Here is an 18,124-nt window from a genome sequence, read left to right as displayed (position 1 = left end):
GAATAATGAGAGAGAAAGTGAAATGAAAGAAAATTTGAAAAATATATTAAAAGTATTTTTGCCCAAAACTTAATTTTCATTCCCATTTCTATCAAAACCCAAGGGAATAGGTGAGTTTCATCAATACCCAAGTTTTTGGGTTTCATTCTAAAATCTTGATTTCATTCCCATTAACCAAACACAAGATTTGGAAATGAATCCATTCCCTCATTCCCAAACCCCTAAACCAAACGCCACCTTAAGTTAGATTTATATTTATCTAAGTGTTAAGTTGTGTAGCATATATTAAGTATACAAGTTGACTTTACCTTGGTTTGGATGGTGATGATTCGATAACTCGAGATCGGCGAGATTAGAGAGGAATGGTGCATTTGAGTGGTTACAAGACAATAAGCATTAGAGCATGGCGAGTTAAGAAAAAAAATTAAAGCGAAGAAATGAAGAATAACTAAGGAGGAGTTATGCTATGGACTTAGAGCATTTGAGGGACACAACTTATAGAAAACCTCAAATCTTAGAGGGAGTGCTTTGTATATTAGAGACCAAGGGTAGAAGGTAAATTACGAAACTAGTTAAAGTTAGGGTCCAATCAAATAGTAAGTATCAATTCGCTACTAGTTCAATACCTTAAGTATGATTAAATTGGATAAGTTGTAATCAAAGATGATTACGTTCATCCCAAATGGTGTTCATGATTTATCACAGATTATGTGAAATGAGATAAATTATAGGGTCAATTTATAACTAACCGTCGAGAAGACTAGAGGTGGGAGAGGTTTTTTTCCCGAGGGCATATGCCTATCAAGAATTGATCTCTTGTCCCATTGTAGCAAGTTTATTATCCTCTAGGCAATTAAGTATTACGTGGAAATATGATCTAATTGAATAATTTTATAAAAAAGTTGAAATTCATCATCCATGACTGTTCCACCTCTCATTATGGGGAGATACAATCTAATTGAATAAAAAAAATGATTAATCAGACTGGATAATGTTGAGTATGAGGTGACCATCCCAGTCCCACGAAAGTTTTTCACCGGCCACAAGGATAAATCAGGAAGCACTTGCGGTGGCCCGTAGCTAGGAATCGAATTGTGGGTGTCTTGGAGACAATTGAGTGCCCTTACCGCTGTACCATAGCCCCGAGGGCATGATCTAATTGAACAATGTGGCAAAAGGTGATTTGCTCGCCTTTCATTGCCCCCATCAACCCGTACCAATACGGAGGAGGTAAATCATAGGTGACTACTAGCCATTAGTGCAATGGTCAAATCATAGGGAAATGTATGCTCAGACATGCCGAATTTCAATCCTATGACAATATCCCATATCTTAATACCGCTCTAAGAGCAGATGATGTGGCAAAAGGCGATTTACTTACTCCAAATAATACATTGATGTTTTAGATTTGTCCAACAAGTAGCATCGATTGAGTTTCATTTGATTTAAATAAAATATTATAAAGTCGACGGACAATTGACTGAATTCTATTTGGAGTGTATAGAATATCTTGGATTCAGCTAAACAATGGATTGAACATTGATTACTCAACTACTAGTAATTCTAGTTAACTAATACTACAGTGATCAGTTCAAAAAAATTTGAAAAATAAAAGTTCCAATAACATGATTCAAATAAAATCTAAGGATTAGTCAACTAATGTGCAATAATCAATTAACTGATGATTTTCAAATTAATAAAGGGGAGGATTCAGCATGAAAGTTATAAAAGAGGCTCAAAGGATTGTGAGACGTAACAACTATCAACTGCAAACAACTCTTACATTCTGCTATACCAACTTCTATTATTATTTTTTTTAATTTCTATTGTAATTGTTGCTCTTGTCACTATAATAAAACTATTAAAATGTAAAACTATAAAAACAACATTTTTAAGAAAAAAATATTATAAATTTGGTAAAAGATAATAACTTTGAATAAGCATTATTTTTGATACAATAATTATCCCAAAAATAATGATTTGACACTATCCATTGTCATTTAGGATAATAATTTTTTTAAATAATAACATATTTTATAATGATTTTCTAAAACAGTTGTCTTTAAAAGTTTTTTTTCCATCTTAACAACAGTTAAGACAACAGTTAAATGAACCATTGTAATTGAGAATATTTTTATAATGCTTGGAACAACGGTGCATAAACTGTTGTCATTATGATAATAAGACAACGGTTATAACTCATTGTCAATGAAATTATAACTGTTGTACTTTTTTCCACCTTAAAATTAGCAAAAAAAAATTAGGACATTTGTGTGAAAAAAATTAGTAATCACAAAAAAAAATTAAATGAAGGTTAGAGGAAACCATTCCTTCCCTACTGTCTCTTCACCCGACATCAAAACCATTCCTTCCCTACCATCTCTTCACCCGATGCCAAAACCATTCCTTCCCTACCGACATCGAAACCATTCCTTCCCTGCCAACTCTTCACCCGATGCCAAAACCATTCCTTCCCTATCGTCTCTTCACCGAAGCAAATCCAAGGTTTGGAGCAGGAGAACTTGCTGTGTCAAGTTATTGAAGCGATTGTAAACACTAAGATGGTTGGGAGGGGTTAACCCTAAGAAGCATACACCCGACACCGAAACCACAACCCTTCCACCCCTTCTGATTTGGATTAATGCACAATTGTGGTCACCTCTTGCAAGTTCTTCCCTCTTCTTCCTTCCTTGATGTCTCTCCATCGAAGTAGAACTAGGGTTTAGAGCAGGAGAACTTATTGCGGCGAGTTATTAAAGCGACGGTAAACACCTTGTTTCTAACTCTCCTTCTTTTTTTATTGCTTTAAATTATTGGATTTCTCATTCTCCTCGCTGTTTTAATTTTGTGTGTTTGAGGTTAGTTATGTGATGAAGGAGATGTTTGTCTAGGATAACATCTTATCTGATCACATTATACTTTCTTTTTATTTCTATTTTTGTTAGTGTTTGACAGTGTGGTCTCCTCTCACGAGTTCTTCCCTCTTCGTCCTTCCCTGTAGTCTCTCCATCAAAGCAAACCAAGGGTTTGGAGCAGGAGTACTTGTTGTGTCAAGTTATTGAAGCGACAGTAAACATCTTGTTTTTAACTCTCCCGCCTTTTTTATTGCTTCAAATTATTTGGATTTCTCATTCTCCTTGTCGTTTCAATTTTGTGTGTTTGAGTTAGTTATGTGGTGAAGGAGATATTTTTCTGGGATAATATCTAATTTGATCATATTATACTTTCTTACAACTAGAGAGATCATTGTCTGATCTTGGCCTGTTAAGTTATAGAGGGTACTAAACTTGAGTTCTTCTAGACTTATTGAAAAAGCACAATGACAACATCTCCATCAAGGTAATAATCGTTTCATGACATTTTTCCTCTTGTAATGTTATTCTCTAATTTGGTACAAAGTTTTTGTCTCATTTTTTCATTGTTCGACTATATCACAAATGAATTAGTTTGCCCAAAATCTATGTAGTTGCCGTTTTCACATGCCACAACATAGTGATGAACTGATGAGTGTGTTGAAATGTATACTAAAAACCTAGCTTTTTGTATAAACATTTATTTAGAAATAAGAATCATATTGGTCAAATGTCTATATTTATACTAAGTGTAGTTGTCCGTTTAATTTATATTATAGATAACATGGTGTGAGGAGACACACAGAAGTTCATGTTATCAGTTCCTTATAAATTATAAACAGTTGCTCACAACCAAGATGGAATGGGACAACCCATTGGAGTGGTTGTAGTATAATTAGGTATTAGTTTATCTTGACTAATAAATTATACTAATACACTATGAGTGTATTGAGCATGATCATTTGAGGTAGTTTCTTTTTATACTGACTATATAAAAGAACAAAACCTCTGTTATTATGGAAGTGTGTACTCTTAATCATGATATAATAACAAGCACGTATATTTAATATTTATTTTTTTAATTTATCAAAGGGTGCGATTTAGCTCGTTAAATCAATAGGCCCAATAAGTTGGGAAATGATATTATTTATATGGTGTGTTGTTGATTATAGAATGAAACTGTGTCCTAGTAATCTAGGTTGATGATGTCCCCTTGAGGAGCTCATAAGGATTGTCATGTAAATCCTGTAGGTGGACTTAGTTCGTCATGACAATAAGGTTGAGTGGTACTACTCTTGGAGCTAGATATTAATTAAGTGAGTTGTCAGTAACTCATTTAATTAGTGGACATTCAATATCTTAAACACAGGGAGACTAACACACTCATAATAAGAAAGAGCTCATATTATAATATGAGATTGGTGTGGTAGTGCAATAATAACTCTTTAGTGGTATGAGTTATTATTGATGAACTTGAGTTGGGTGTTCGGGTGAACACGGGAAGCTCAAGCTCATCGGGAGACCAAAGTCAATTCCTCCTCTAGGTCCCTATTGTAGCCTCTTATATAAAACATTATATCCACCCAAAGTCTAGCTTCTTAAGGCCCAAGTTAGGGTCGGTCAAGCCTTGCTTGGTGCCCAAGCTAGGGCCGACCAAGCCTTGCTTGGTGCCCAAGCATGTGGCCGACCACATCATGAAAAGAAGAAAGTTTTATTTTATAAAATCTTTCCTTTTATAGAGATCCATAAAAAGGATTTAAAAGGATGATTTTAATATAAAACTTTCCTTTTTTAAATCGGCCATAAAAGGAAATAGAAGAGAGTTTTTATTTTGTTAAAAACTTTCCTTTTATGTTAATTTTAAAAGAGAGTTTTAAATTTTAGAATCTTTCCTTTTATAAATTTCTACAAAGGAATAAAAGAGAGATTTGAAATATTTCCGTATTTATAGTTATCTATAATGTGAAAGAAAGATTTTAATTTTTGATAAAACTTTCCTTTTGAAACCATGTTTTATTTTAAATCTTATCTTTTATAGATATCCATAAAAGGATTTAAAAGAGAGAGATTTTAATTTATAAAATATTCCTTTTATAACTATCCACAAAAGGGATTTTAAAAGAGAGATTTTAATTTTGTTTAAAATCTTTCTTTACTTGGAGGATAAGCATATGGCCAGCCATATCATAGAGAAAAATGAAGTTTTATTTTTGTTATAAAACTTTCCTTTTTTTTCAATCACCAAGGAATATAAAAGAGAAGGAGGGGGTGCCTTATCCTATAACACTTCTTCTATTCCTCTCTATTCTTCCTTGGTGGTCAGCCCTTGCTCTTTCTCTCTTCTCCTTTGTTTTCCCTCTTGGTGGCCAGCAGCATCTTGGTGTGGAGATAGATCTCTTGGTGGTCGGTTGTTTAAAGGAGAAGAAGAAGATAAGGAAGCTCTCTTGTCTAGCATCCCTTGGAGGAAAGTTGGTGGCCCAAATCTTGGAAGCTTTGGAAGAAGCTTGGGTGGACTACCTCTTGGAAGATCATCGCCCACACGACATTCAAGAGAATGAGAGAAATATAATAGAAGATCAAGAGGTCTATAAGCTATGAAAGGTATAACTAGTTATTAGTTTCCGCATTATGACTAGTTCATCCTTTTGTATAGATCTTGTAAAACCAAATACAAGAGATTATCGGTTTTAGTTATCATTTTTGTTATCAATTTTCGTTTTGATTTTATGTTTCGATATTGTGTTTCTTTTGATGTCTCTATAGTTAAACCTAGTTTACTGTAAGAAGTTAAATATCCAATTTCTTTGTGAGGCTTTGTCTAGGAAGTGGTGGATGATCCTATATCCAAGAAGGCCTAGTGTCTCACCATGTTTAACCTGGAAGCCGATCTTAGAAATAGATTTTTGATAACTTCTGTAATATAATTTAACTTAGAAAGATCTCATCGGTTGAACTTGGAGTAAGAATGTTAAGTTTCGTTCTCAATCCAAGTTTAACTTCTACAGGAGAAATTTGGATTAATAATGTTAAGCATCGTTTGCAATCCAAATTTAACTTTAGTAGAGCACATGGGTAGCTAGGATAGTTCTATACTTGTATAAATTTTTATACAGGGGAACAAGGACGGTATTCCGAGTAGCAACCAACAATTGGTATCAGAGCTAGGTTTTAACCTCTGTGTGTTTGGTTTTAGTTTAATTATGCACATGTCATACATATTTTAGGTAGGATAATAGTAGGATGTACAAATAGATTAACTCTGTGGTTGCAGACTCCAACTATTATGGCCTATTGTGATTGTGTGTGATTGGACCCTCGGACATGTTGAGGGCATTTTATGTATGTGCATGATTGCATGTATTAAATACAGCAAGAGCTGTATTAGTTTTAGGATTTTACATTATTGTTCGATCTAGACTCTATGTGCATTCTTTTGTGGAATATATGATCGATATATGTAAAATTTTATTTTTGTCGCAGATTGTATCCTTGCGAGGCATGATATTATTTGAGGACTAGAGGCGCAGCGGAAAAAGAAACAGGATAGATACGACAACTAGACCCGATGGTAGTGGCTAAAGATGGCAGCAGCTAGGGTTGACAGTACACGGAGGACAGTGATGGAAAAAAGCCATAATAGTTGGAAAATTATTTTTCCATATTTATTGCTTTTATTTGCTGTGTTATATGTGTGTGCATGATAAAATCCTCATCTTAAATAACTAAATGGGAGAGGGATTTATAAATAAATTCCACGATCTCCATTACTGGTTTGTAAGTGATGCAACAAACTTGTGCGTTGGCTCTGAGTGCCTCCCTCCACATCGAATGAGTTTGTTTGCGGATCACTAGATCAAACTTCCTTAATGGATGATTATAGGAAATTATTTAGGATGTGTGTGATATTCTCCAACTGAAGGGGCGCAATTCTATTTAGTGGACTTAGTATCAAGTAATGGTATACACTTAGGCACATTTAATAGTATCCTCCCCATCGGAGTCACTGCTATTATTTGCGTGATCGAAGAAAAACAAACTATTAATTTGTCATAAAGTAAGGCAAAACCTCCTCTTACAAATGTTTGAATTTGTATATGTCCACACTATCGTGGCATACAAAATTCATGGTATTTGAGGTAATTTTATTTTTCATAAAGTTAGGTTGACAAAATAAAATTAACAGGTGAAACCTCCTCTTACAAATAATTGAATTTGTATACATCCACACTATCGTGACATACAAAATTCATGGTGTATGAGGTAATTTAAGGTTGACAAGATAATTAATGGGTAAGACCCTCCTCTTACAAATGTTTGAATTTGTATACGTCCACACTAACGTAGTATACAAAATTCAAGGTGTTTGAGGTATTGGTGAATTTAAATGCTATTATTTTAAGGAATCAATATTATTTTAAATTCTAAAGTTTTGACCAAATATTTGATCAAAAACAGACCAAATATTAATTTTATTTGTCATAAAGATAGGTTGACAAGATAATAAAATTAATGGATAAAATCTCCTCTTACAAATGTTTGAATTTGTATACGTCCACACTAACGTGGCATACAAAATTCACGGGGATTTTGAGGTGTTGGTCTTGACCAAATATTTTTGTGATTCTTAGGATTTCAAATGTTTTTCAATCCCCTAGATGTTAGAGAATACACTTACTAGTCCCAATTATAATAATTGGAAACAAAACTTAGACAAAGGCGGATTGTCCTCTCAGAAATGAGAACAATAAAGGTGTATTTTATTCATTAGTTCTTGAAACATGTTTAGTGGTGTTATCTACCGGTACCTGGTGTGTAGATACGGGAGCCACTGATCATGTCTACAATTCATTGCAAGGGTTCCAGGAAACCCGACAACTATATGAGGGGGAAAACACCGTCTACATGGGCACTGCTATAAAAGTAGTAGCTTTACAGTGGGAGATGTTTATCTTCTGATAGAAAATATGGATTTTGAGAAATTATCTTTACGTACCAAGTTTTAGAAAGAACTTGATTTCAGTTTCTAAACTATACAAAGATGGATATTCTGTCTATTTTGATAACAAAAGTGTTATCAAGGCAAATAGGGAAGTTATCTGTTCTGGTACATTGGTTGGCAATTTATATACTCTAAATTCAATAACTCCCACGATGCAATAAGTAACATATCTTCTAATTCTAATAAAAGAAAGTAACCTTCAGAAATGAACTAATCATATCTTTGGCATCTAAGGCTAGGTCATATTATCTTGAGTAGGATTCAAAGGATAATAGCCAATGGACTTTTGGGTTCATTGGTGGTGGAAAACTTTCCAACTTGCGAGTCTTACTTAGAAGGAAAAATGACCAAGAAACCTTTTAAAACTAAGGGGTATAGAGCCAAGGATGTGTTGAAATTATTCTGATTTGTGTGGACCTATGACTATTTAGACAAGAGGTAGTTTCGAATATTTCATCTCTTTTATAGATGACTATTTGAGATATGGATACATATACTTGATGCACTGCAAGTCTGAGTACTTTGATAAGTTCAAAGAGTACAAGGCTGATGTGGAGAAACGTCATGGTAAAAGTATCAAGACACTATGGTGTGATTGTAGTGGCAAGTACCTCTTAGGAGAGTTTAGGAGTTACTTATCAGAAGTCGGAATTCAATCCCAACTGTCTGCACCTGGTACACCCCAACAGAATGGTGTGGCAGAATGAAGGTATAGGACTCTTATGGAAATGGTTAGGTCGATGATGAGTTATTCAGAATTACCAAATTTGTTTTGGGGATATACTCTGGAAACAACAATGAACATAGTACCTTCTAAAGTCAGAACCCTTGACTCCCATAGAATTGTAGAATGAGCGTAAGCCTAGTCTGAAGAATATTCAGATTTGGGGTAGTCTAGTATATGTGCTGAAGGGAAACACTGATAAGTTGGACAGAAGTTCACTTGTTTGTGGGTTATCTTAGAGAAATGAAAGGAGGTTTATAGTCCTAAAAAATCAGAAGGTCATTGTTAGCACTAATGGCCGATTTTTAGAAGAGGAATATGTTATGAACCACAAGCCCATGAGTAAAATTGTTCTTAAGGAAATAATAAAGGATACGTCTACTTTAGTACCAATAGTGCAAGATGAAATATCACAAGAAACTACAACACGTATCACAAATGATATACAACTACAGACAGTGCTTCGTCGTAGTGGGAGGGTTGTGAGGCAACCTGAAAGATTCATGTTTTTGGGAGAGTCTTCGGACTTGATCCCAGGTAAACATGAACCAGATCCCCGAACATATGACGAAGCACTCCAAGATAAAGATGCAACATCTTGGTAAAGAGCAATGAATTCAGAAATAGAATCTATATATTCTAACAAAGTCTGGAAGCTAGTAGAACCATCAAATAATATAAAAGCTATTGGATGTAAATAGATCTACAAAATGAAAAGAGGGATAGACAGGAAGGTGGAAACCTTCAAAGCAAGGCTTGTTGCGAAGGGGTATACTCAGAAAGAGGGAATCGATTATGAGGAAACCTTTTCGCCAGTAGCTATGCTTAAGTCTATCAAGATACTCTTATCTATTGCCTCTCATATAGATTATGAGGTTTGACAAATGGATGTCAAGACAGCTTTCCTTAACGGAAGTCTTGAAAAAACATCCTTATGAAGCAACTAGAGGGGTTTATTGCAAAGGGCAAAGAACATCTAGTATGTAAGCTCAATCGGTCTATTTATGGACTGAAGTAAGCTTCAAGGTCTTGGAACATCCGTTTTAATGAAGTAATCCAGTCTTATGAATTTATTCAGTGTCCGAATGAGTCTTGTATATACAAGAAGTGTGATGGAAACGTGGTGGTATTTCTTGTACTATACGTAGATGACATTTTGATAGTTGGTGACAATATCAAAGTGCTGTCAGAAGTAAGGGTACGATTGTCCAAGCAATTCGATATGAAGGACTTGGGAGAATGTGAACATATTCTTGGGATCAAAGTAATAAGGGATCGCAAGAAAAGAATGTTGTGCTTATCCCAAGCTTCATATATCGATACTATCCTTGCTCGTTTTAGCATGCAAGACTCCATGAAAGGTTTTCTACCTTTTGGGCATGGAGTATCTTTGTCTAAAGAGATGTCTCCGAAGACATCAAAAGAGATAGAGGAAATGAAGGCAGTTCTTTATGCTTCAGCTGTAAGAAGCCTAATGTATGCAATGTTATGCACGAGACCGGATAACTATTTTACCGTGGGCATGGTTAGCAGAAATCAAAATAATCCAAGACAGGGACATTGGACTGCCGTAAAACATATATTAAAGTACCTGAGAAGGACTAGAGATTATATGCTGGTTTACCAAACATATAACTTGCTCCTTGTGGGTTACACGGATTCAGATTTCCAATTAGATAGGGAAAATAGTAAGTCAACCTCGGGGTTTTGTGTTTACTTTAGGAAGTGAAGACATAACAGTGGAGGAGTGTTAAGCAGAAATGCGTTTCAGACTCCACTATGGAAGCTGAGTATGTGGCAGCCTCTGAGGCAGCCATAGAAGTTGTATGACTCAGTAACTTCATGATTGTAACACCCATAGGATCCCTAGGAATTTTATGAATTTTACCATGATTAAAATAGGCCTTATGTGGATTTTTCCAAAATAAAAGAAAAATAGAACCAAAAAGAGGCATAACCAAGGTTTGAACCTTGGACCTTGTGTTAGATGCATGTATGTGATAACCAGTAGCCCTAGCAGGGGTGTGCTGTTAGAAAAAGAAGGGGAATTGTAGTTAAGGTGAAGGCCTTTCATTTAGAAGGAGACTTAGAAGGAAAAGTTGGAGTTGCCTTCTTCCTCCCTAATGGAAAAAGATGAATTGCCCTCTTCCTTCATTCAACATAAATAAGAAAAAGGGAAAGAGAACTTCATTTTTCTTCTCTTTTCTTCCTTCCTTCTTCTCTCCACTGAAAAAACAAAAAAACCTCACCCTCACCATTGCCGAAACCAAGCCAAAGAAGTTCTTCTAGGAAAAAGTTTCGAGAAGCAAAGGGTATTCTCTTAGTGAATTAAGCGAGAGGAAGTATTCCCTCACCTGCAGTACAATAGTTCTCGTACGCTTTATGTTTAAAAGTTGTTTGAAAAACTTAGGGGGCGTTTGGTTTGCGTTTTCCACGCTGTTTTCTGTTTTCATTTTATGAGAAAATGGAAAACGCGTTCGGTTTGCGTTTTCCACGTTCATTTTTAAGAAAATGAGAGAGCGTTTTCTAAGAAAACGAAAAACGCGGAAAAGTCATTTTCTAAAAAATGAAAAACGACGTTTTTCAGAAAATGAAAATGAAAATGGGGCAAACCAAACACACCCTTAGGAATTTCCTTGCAAGTTTCGGCCAAGATGAGGAGTTGTGGTCACTTATGGTTGTCAAGTTTACAATTTATGCTTCATGTTGTAACAAAAAGTCTAGAACCTCACTCTTGAGGTTTCGGCCAAGATGAAATACCAGGCTTAGAGTAAAAATTTTAAGACCTAATCATGCTTGTTTATGCTCCTTCATGATGTATGATCTATTATATGTTGTTAGTTAAGTTTTCATGCTACATGTTGTATAAACAAAACCTAGAACCTTACCTTAGGTTTCGGCCAAGGATGAACATAAGGCTTAATTAGAGCAAGGTTTTGAAATCTAATCATGCTTGTTTATGCTCCTTCATGATGTATGATCTATTATATGTTGTTAGTTAAGTTTTCATGCTACATGTTGTATAAACAAAACTTAGAACCTTACCTTAGGTTTCGGCCAAGGATGAACATAAGGCTTAGAGCAAGGTTTTGAAATCTAATCATGCTTGTTTATGCTCCTTCATGATGTATGATCTATTATATGTTGTTAGTTAAGTTTTCATGCTACATGTTGTATAAACAAAACTTAGAACCTTACCTTAGGTTTCGGCCAAGGATGAACATAAGGCTTAGAGCAAGGTTTTGAAATCTAATCATGCTTGTTTATGCTCCTTCATGATGTATGATCTATTATATGTTGTTAGTTAAGTTTTCATGCTACATGTTGTATAAATAAAACCTAGAACCTTACCTTAGGTTTCGACCAAGGATGAACATAAGGCTTAGATCAAGGTTTTGAAATCTAATCATGCTTGTTTATGCTCCATCATGATGTATGATCCCTTGTCTATGGTTAGTTTAAGTTTCCATGCTTTTTGTGATAGTCAAAGTTTAAGATCCTTACCTATAGGGTTTGGCCAAGATTAAATGGAAGGTTTAGGGAAAAGTTTTGAACCTAACTATGCATGTTTATGTTTTCTCTAAGGAATGTTATGTGTTATGTGCACTTTATGCTACTATGTTATGCAAGACTTATGTATGATGAAAAGCCTAAGAGATGCTTCCCTTAAGTTGGGACTAAGAGCACTCTTCATGATATGACAAGAATATGATATGCCATGATAGGACAAGAACATGATATGCTATGATATGATATGATATGAAACATGATATGTTATTTTACTTTGTATGTCTTGTACCAGGGATGGACTCCTAAGTTGCCCCTAGGTCGATGGTCTATGAAACGAGCCTAGTAAAAGGGATGAGCTCCTAAGTTACCCCTAGGTCGATGGTCTATGAAACGGGCCTAGATCCTAGTAGGTTCAAGATTTGCTACCTTGGATCTACTTAGTGTTGGTGCGGTTAGCACTAACGGTCTAACTCAAGTTTTGATGAATGATAAATCAGGTTAAGTTAGGTTTGTTGTGATCTAACACTTTGATCGAGTGTGCAGACGAAGTCCAGACAGGTCGACGGGCTGACCGGATGTCTGGCACGAAGTCCAAGCGGGTCGACGGGCTGACCAGATGCTTGGCGAGAAGTCCAGCTAGGTCGACGGGCTGACCGGATAGCTGGCGAGAAGTCCAAGCGGGTCGACGGACTGACCGGACGCTTGGCGAGAAGTCCAGACGGGTCGAAGGGCTGACCGGACGTCTAGCAGGTAAGTAAGGTAAGTCACTGGAGGGGAGTGACTGTGAGGACGCGTTCCCAGGAAGGGAACATTAGGCGTCGATCCGGCTTAGATCCATTTCAGATCTCTAAGTCGAGATCGTGACTAGATTCCGGTCTCGGAAAGATGGAATCTAAGTCATACTCTTTTTGCTTATCTATATAACTGTGCTAACAAACTATTTTGCAGGGCATAGTTATTATTTGCCTCCGGACTAACGTTTGTCTTGCAGGATGGATTCTGCGGGAAAACAGGGTCCGGGCGCCCGGAAGGGATCCGGGCGCCTGGGAGGTGAATTTTATCCAGATCGTGCGTCGCCACGTGGAGCTCGTTGGTTGGACCTGCCACGTCTCACCAGGGCGCCTGGAAGGGATCCGGGGCGCCCCGAGCCTCATATAAAAGGAGGGTCAGAGGGGAGCTTCAAAGCAACAATTGAAAGAAAGTCTTCTACTGCTTGCTCTGCTGCTCTGCGCTCCTGCGACGCTAACAAAGCTCCGACAACACGCTCTTTTCCTTTTTGATTAAATTCTTGTCGGTATTTGCTTTATTTCCATTAGAATTCCTGTACTTTAATTTGTAACAATTTTCAAATTGCTAGTTATTGCCCATCGAAAGCACCCTTGTGTGCGGGCCTTGGAGTAGGAGTCGACATAGGCTCCGAATCAAGTAAAACCAGCTTGTGTTAGCATTGTTCTTTTATTTCCGCTACGTTTATACTCGAACGATTTTGTTTATCGATATTCACCCCCCCTCTATCGAATCTCACGGTCCAACAAGTGGTATCAGAGCAGGTATCGCTCTGATTTGGTGCAACCATCAATCAGACAAGAGGGGATTTGTTTTTAATTTTTTTTTCTTTTCTTCGGATTTCAGTTGTTCGTAAAATTCCAAACTGGTATAATTACCTTTTTGGAAATCTCTTTCCATCATAAATACATCTAAATTGGTGTAACACCAATTTAGCTATTTTTTCCCACACTACTAATCCAAGACCAAGTCTTGGAACCTCTCTACTTGTTTTTTTTGTTGTGCAAATCAAAAAATGTCCCAATTGGAAGGCTTTAGCACAGTACGTCCTCTCCTATTCAACGGGGATGACTTCTCGTACTGGAAGAAAAGAATGAAAGTCTACCTAAAGACGGACTACGATCAATGGTTCAGCGTCATAAAAGCCTATCGATCTCACAAGTCATGGATATAGAGATATCAAGTTGACACATGGGTATGCATTGGAGAATGTATACTGAATGACCCTCCATGAGAAAGTATCATGGATCGTTATATGAGTGTCATATACTTTCTTATGTGGCTATTAGTATGACTACTAGTTCTTGGACCTGAAGTCACAATGGTTCCCTACATAAGGAGTTACATACTTTGGCTTCGTCAAACGTCACCCGTAACTGGGTGAACTATAAAGACGATTACTGGGTATGTAACAAATTATGCAGAGGGATGTGAGTGATGTAGATGAGATCTATCCCTCCTATATAATGGGAGTGACATCATTATTCTTGATAGAGTGAGACCACTAAGTGCCTGGCCATGCCCAAATGAGTCAATATGAGATATTGAGCTCATTTGATTAGAGTGAGTCTACTTGGAGTTCAAGATTTAGATTGATTAGAGGATGACACGGTCTATGCCTCACATTGATCAATCTAAATGTCAAGGATAGAAGGACATTGTCATATATTGTGAAGAGTCATAATTAGTAGTCACAAGGTGATGTTGGATCTCAACATTCTTGTAACTTGGGTAGTAATGATGTGTTACTAGATACCGCTCATTACTTATGCTTCTAAATGAGTTTAGGAGCATTGCCAACATTACAAGAACCTATAGGGTCATATACAAAGGACAATTAGATGGAGATTCGGTTCATATGATGAACCAAGAGGATTAGGTTCATGTGATGAACCGAATTGGATTAAGAGTAATCCATATTAGATTAATTGAGTAAGACTTGATTGAGTTAGACTTGAGTTAGACTCAAGTGAGGCTAGACTTGAGTTAGACTCAAGTGAGGCTTAATGATGATATTCATTGAATTTTGAATTCAATGATAAATGAAATTCAATTTGAATTTTAGATTCAAATTTCGAATGAGTTTCAAAATGATCATTTAATGAAGAATGAATATTCAATAAATATTCATTAAGGCTCATTAATGAGGCTCATTAATGGTGTTAATGAGCATTAAGTATTTTCATTAGATGAAAATTCTTAAGCCATTTTTTTACTCTTATTTTTATAATTGATCATTATTATTCCTCCTTGCTTCTTCTTCTCTCCCTCTCCTCCTCCTTGGCCGAAACCCTCAAAGAGTGCTAGCACACTCTAAGGTTTCCTCTCCACCTAATTGTTCGTGTGGATACACGTAGAGGGGTGTTCACTTGACACCCTTGAGATCCGACATCTTCTTGGATGAGCGGGATAAGCGAAGGGCTTCGCATCAAAGGTATAAACTCCTAAACATGTAGATCTAAAGTAGATCTAGGATTAGAAAACACGTACATGAAAATTTTAATATTCGCACGGATTCGGTGGCATGGGATTTCAGGATTTTCGCAACGCAAAAAGCGATTTTTACGGCCCGAAAGACCCTACACCGACAACCTTCTACAAATGGTGGACAATTGAGAAATAAGATTTGGTAGATCATTTACATTGAAGAACCTTACAAAGAAACCAAAACTCCTAGAACATCCCTTATCATTGCCCTATTCCTTGTTTCCTATTCTTTATTTCTTTGTTACTTTTCATAGTTACACTTAGACTTTGTCAATCCATTGATTTGTTGTCTAGCTAATTCGCTTTGAGACATTCTTAGTGCTTATTCTAGTCCATGTGGATACGATAATCTTTTATATTACTTGCGATATTTTTGTACACTTGCGGAGGTTAGCAAGTTTTTGGCGCCGTTACCGGGGACTGCGCTATAACATTAGGGATTTTCAATTGAGTTAGACTAGACATAACTTCTCTTTTCATTTGCATAGTTGTAATCTAACTTTTAGAATTCTGTTTTCATCATTTGCATATTTTTCTAATTCTTGACAATTCTTTTTATTGCAATTCTAATTCTAATTCTAACTTTGCATTCTTGATTTCTAGCACTCTAATATAACTTTTCTCTGTTTTCTCTTTTGATCTAGTTTCTTTATTCTTTTCTTTTGTAAACATATCTTGCAATCTTTAGCATATGAATTATTCTAGATATTTTTATTTTTCCTTTTGTCTTTGCTTTCATGTTTTCATTATGCACTTTCTTTCTTGCAATTTAAATTCTGTATTTTCTTTCTTGCTTTTCATATTGCATTTTATTTCTTGTCTTTGATTCTTCATTTTATAATTTTCTCTTGAATATCCATCAGCACTAACATGTCAAGCAGGCCCATGAGAAATTTTTCTACATCATTTTCTGCAAGATTTTTATCTCCCATTGTGCAACCTCAAATTGAAGCAGAAAGTTTCCAACTAGACCCAGAGTTAATTTTTATAATACAAGATCACAAATTTGGAGGAGAAGTATCAGAAAGTCCTTATCTGCATCTTGAAACATTTTTAGAGATTTGTGATATGGTGAAATGTGAAGGAGTGTTAGCAGATCCAGTTCGATTGATGACATTTCCTTTCAGTATCAAGGATAAAGCAAGGACTTAGTTATATTCTCTCCATCCTCAAAGTATCACAAGTTGGGAGCAATTGGAGAAGCAATTTCTGAATCATTATTTCCCTCCAAGTAGAACAGTGTATATGAGGAATTGCATAACAATTTTTTCTCAAGCATATGGAGAATCATTGTTTGAAGCATGGGATAGATTCAAGAGTCTTCAAAGACAGTGCCCTCATCATGGTTTTGAAAAATGGTTGATTCTGCACATATTCTATGGGGGAATTTCTTTTTCAGACAAGAGTATGTTGGATTCATCAGCTGGAGGTTCTTTTATGGACAAAAGTGTAGATCAAGCATAAATGTTAATTGTGTTGGGATTTTCAAGCCGTAAAAACCGCTTTTGCATTGCGGAAACACCGAAATCCCATGCCACCGGATCTGTGCGAATATTAAAATTTTACATGTACAAGTTTTCTAATCCTAGATCTACTTTAGATTTACATGTTTAGGAGTTTATACCTTTGATGCGAAGCCCTTCGCTTATCTCGCTCGTACAAGGTTCGCCGGATCTCAAGGGTGTCAAGTGAACACCCCTCTATGTGTATCCACACAAACAAAAATGTGGAGAAGAAACCTTAGAGTGTGCTAGCACTCTTGAAGGTTTCGGCCAAGGTGGAGGAGAGGGAGAGAAGAAGAAACAAGGAGGAAGAAGATGAAGCCTTGAATGAGTTCTCACAATTGTAACTCATACTCCTCTATATTAGAGTGTATACTGAAAGCAGCTTTTGTAAACATTTATTTTGAATAAAGAATCACATTTGGTCAAATTGTCTACATTTAGTTGTAGTTGTTCAATTAATTTATATTGTAGATAACATAGTATATGGTGGCACATATAGAAGATGATGTTATCAGTACCTTATAAATTATAAACAGTAGCTCATGACCAAAATGGAAAGGAACAAACCATTGGAAGGTCGTAGTGTAATTATGAATTAGTTTATCTTGACTATATAATTACACTAGTACACTTAGAGTGTATTGAGTAGGACCATTTGATGTTGTTTCTTTTATACTGACTTTATAAAGAAACAAATACCTCAGTTATTATGGAAGTGTGTACTCTTAATCCTAATATAATAACAAACACATATATTTGATATTTATTTCTTTAATTTATCAATGGGTGAGATTTAGTTCGATGAATCAATAAGCTCGATAAGTTGGGAAATGATATCACTTATAGTGTGTGTTGTTGATTATAGAAGGAAACTGTGTCCTAGTAATCTAGGTTGATAATGCCCTCAAGATGAGCTCATAAAGATTGTCATGTTAAACCCTGCAGGTGGATTTAGTCCGACATGACGATAATATTGAGTGGTACTATTCTTGGATTAAGATATTAATTAAATGAGTTGTCAGTAACTCACTTAATTAGTGGACATTCGACATCTTAAACACAGGGAGACTAACACACTCATAATAAGAAGGAGCCAAAAAATGTAATTTGGGATTGATGCGGTAGTTCAATAATAGTTCTCTAGTGGAATGAATTATTATTGATAAAATTAAGTTGTGTTCACGCGGGATGCTTAATTTTATCGGGAGACCAAAACCAATTCCTCCTCTCGGTCCCTATCGTAGCCTCTTATTTATAGAGT

General features: G+C 35.9%; 1 non-coding gene across 1 annotated transcript; it reads right to left on the bottom strand.

The window, feature by feature from the left end:
• Positions 1–16,601: 16,601 nt before the first annotated feature.
• Positions 16,602–16,707, bottom strand: LOC122039147. The gene has a single exon (XR_006128039.1). It is a non-coding gene; the product is annotated as a small nucleolar RNA R71 (small nucleolar RNA).
• Between the last annotated feature and the right edge of the window lie 1,417 nt (positions 16,708–18,124).

Source organism: Zingiber officinale, chromosome 1A, assembly GCF_018446385.1.
Source record: "Zingiber officinale cultivar Zhangliang chromosome 1A, Zo_v1.1, whole genome shotgun sequence".
Lineage (NCBI taxonomy): Eukaryota > Viridiplantae > Streptophyta > Magnoliopsida > Zingiberales > Zingiberaceae > Zingiber > Zingiber officinale.
The sequence above is the reverse complement of the archived record's forward strand: the minus strand, read 5'-3'. Positions and strand labels throughout refer to the sequence as shown.